Source organism: Pteropus medius, unplaced genomic scaffold (genome assembly GCF_902729225.1).
Source record: "Pteropus medius unplaced genomic scaffold, Ma_sr-lr_union100, whole genome shotgun sequence".
NCBI lineage: Eukaryota > Metazoa > Chordata > Mammalia > Chiroptera > Pteropodidae > Pteropus > Pteropus medius.
Window position 1 is genome coordinate 13,545,226 of NW_024349803.1, and position 3,064 is coordinate 13,548,289.

General features: G+C 45.0%; 1 pseudogene; it reads left to right on the top strand.

Annotated features, from left to right (window-relative positions):
* The first annotated feature begins 1,150 nt into the window (after positions 1-1,150).
* On the top strand, positions 1,151-1,682 carry LOC120581957 (transcription factor BTF3-like; annotated as a pseudogene).
* Positions 1,683-3,064: the final 1,382 nt, after the last annotated feature.

Sequence of the window (3,064 nt, forward strand, 5' to 3'; positions counted from 1 at the left end):
GCCCCTTGGAGGCCCAGCTCACAGCGAGGGTCATTTGGCAGTGGGGGCTAAAGTACAAGCAGGCTGCTGACAAACACTGTGACCCTGGGCAAGTGCCTTCTCCACACTTCACCGCACTCTTAGTTTTGCAGAGTAATAACATGTTCACTGCCTCTTGCTTCCCAACTGGGGCTACTATGTGTCCCCACTGGACCAGAGCTAAGCAGAACTTCTTGGAAGATGCTTTCAAAAGCATCTGCTTGAAATGGACTCTTCCTTCCAAAAAGGATCATTTGGTAATATTTGGTTTTGGTGGATAAAGACCATGAGCAGGATTGGTGGATAATACACAGTCAGTTCATGAATTAGGTTGTGATTGAGAATTGGCTTCTGGCCTGCATGGCCAGATTTGGTTTCATTCTTCCTCCTCTTCCTTCTTCCTTCCTTCCTCTCCTTCCTCCTTCTCTCCTTCTCTCCTCCTTCTCTTCTGCATATTTTATTCTTTTGTAACTTTTTTTTCTTATTTTTTTTCTTTTTTTTTCTCCTTTCTTTTCTTCCTTCCTTTTCCTCTTTTTCTTCCTTTCTTCCTTTTTCCTTCCTCTTTTCCTCCTTCCTCTTTTCCTTCCTTCCTCTCCTTTCTTCTTCCTCCTTCTCTTTTCGAGTTCGAGTTTTCTCCTTCTTCTTTCCCCAAATAACATAGATTTGGACTGTGAGAAATCCTACAGATTACATGGTTTAGCTACTGACATCCTATTTTGGCTGTTACATCTGTGGGGACTCCCGCTTACCCTCAGGACAACAGTTAAACCACGTGGTCTCCCTGGGCCTCCAGCGTTGACACCTGCTCTGTCTTCTTGGCCAGGAAAGGCGAAGCTGTGTAACCTGGAGCCTGTCCCCTCACCTCTCTGAGCTACTCCTAATAGCAACCTCTGAGCTGCTAGTACCATGGGTCGGTTAGGGAATAACAACATGAAAGCATTTCTCAGAGGAACTGTAACGGGCTATACAGGACACATTCATCATTAATAAAAGTGGCACCCTCTCTCAAGTTAGAGTAGGGATGTGGAAAAAGAAAGGAATTTAGGCCCCCTAGCTGCCATCTTGCACCCTCGTGTGTATGCGCTTATTCTCAGCTGGTCTGCCCAAGACCCTCTGAGCGCTAAGTCTAGTCCCCCACGTGGCCCCGTTTCCTCTCCAACCAGATGAAAGAAACTATCATGAACCAGGAGAGACTCGCCAAACTGCAGGCACAAGTGCGCATTGGTGGGAAAGGAACTGCTCGCAGAAAGAAGGTGGTTCACAGAACAGCTACAGCAGATGATAAAAAATTTCAGTTCTCCTTAAAGAAGTTAAGGGTAAACAATATCTCTGACATTGAAGAGGTGAATATGTTCACAAACCAAGGAACAGTGACCCTCTTTAACAACCCTAAAGTTTAGGCATCTCTGGCAGCAAACGCTTTCACCCTTACAGGTCATGCTGAGACAAAGCAGCTGACAGAAATGCTGCCCAGCATCTTAAACCAGCTTGGTGCGGACAGTCTGACTAGTTTAAGGAGACTGGCTGAAGCTCTGCCCAACCAACCTATGGATGGAAAAGCACCACTTGCTACCGGAGAGGAGGATGATGATGAAGTTCCAGATCTCGTGGATAATTTTGACGAGGCTTCCAAGAATGAAGCAAACTGAATGGAGTCAACTTCTGAAGAAGATAAAACTTGAAGAAGTTACTGGAAGCTGCTATTTTATATTATGACCGCTTTGTAAAATTTTTTTTCGTGGATCTGATAAAATCTCAGTCTCTAATATTTTTAAGCCCAAGGCCCTTGGACACTGCAGCTCTTTTCAGTTTTCGCTTATACACAAATTATTCTTTGCAGCTAATTAAGGTAAAGAAGCCTGGGAATAAAGTTTGAAACAAAGGTTAATACAATTCTTAGCCTAGTAAAAAAAAAATTTAAAAAGAATTTAAGATCAGAAGGAATGAGCTCTTTTGCTTTAAAGTATGAATAAACCTTTCACTGAGCATTTACTGAGCACCTACTGTATACCAGGCCTCAGGCAGCACCATGGACATGACACAAATGAGGTATGTGACCCCTGCCCTTGAAGGCTCACCATTAGGAATGTTCCAGAAATGGGAGATGTCTAAAAAGAGACCTAAAAGATGAAAAGGAATTAGCCAGGTGGAGGGGCAGGGGTTGCTTTCCTGATAGAGAAAAAATTTGAGGGCCCAAGGGTCAGGGAGCACAGGGGCTTCTGGAGCATAGAGTTTGAGTATAGAGGCAGAAGAAGAAATAAATAATAAGAAAAACAAATAAAATAATAGCACATAAGGAAGTGGTGAGCACTAGAGAGAAAAAATAAATTGAGAAAGGGACTGAAAGTGTGTTAAAGTGGTTGGCATTTTAAATAGGGGAAAGACTGCACCGACAAGAAGATGTTTGAGTAGGGACCAAAGAAGTGAGAGAGAGTCATGTGAGTATTTAGGGGAAGAGCATTCCTGGCTGGGGGAAGCAAGTGCAAAGGTCCTGAGGCAGAGACCCTCAACTGGAACAACCACGAGGCCAGTGTGACTGGAGCAGAGTGACAAAGGGGAAGATAGTAGAAAGCGAGGTCTCAGAGGTGATGGGGGTTGGACTGTCCAGGTTTGGTGGGCCACTGTGAGGACTTTGGCTTTTACCCCAAATGAGGTGAGAGCCATGGGAGGCTGCTGAACAGAGGAGGGATGAGTGTTGACTCAGGGTTTAACAGGATCCTTCTGGGTCCTGTGAGAATCAGAGGCTGAACGGGCAAAGAAGGAAGCAGAGAGATCGTGATGGCTGGACCGGGTGGGAGCAGTGGATATGGCAAGAAGTGAGTGGTTTCTGGATATGTTTTGAAAGTGAAGCCAATAGAAAGTGGAGAAAGAGAGAGAAGAGTGAAGAGAAGAGAGGAGAGGGGAGGAAAAGGGAGGGGGAGACAGGAAAGAAGAAAGAAAAGAGAATGGCAAATCCATGGCGTCCACACCACTGTTCCCTCCTGGGTCCATGACAGACATCACTGAGATCTTATTCCCATTGTTACCAGATGGGTTCTCAGAATCC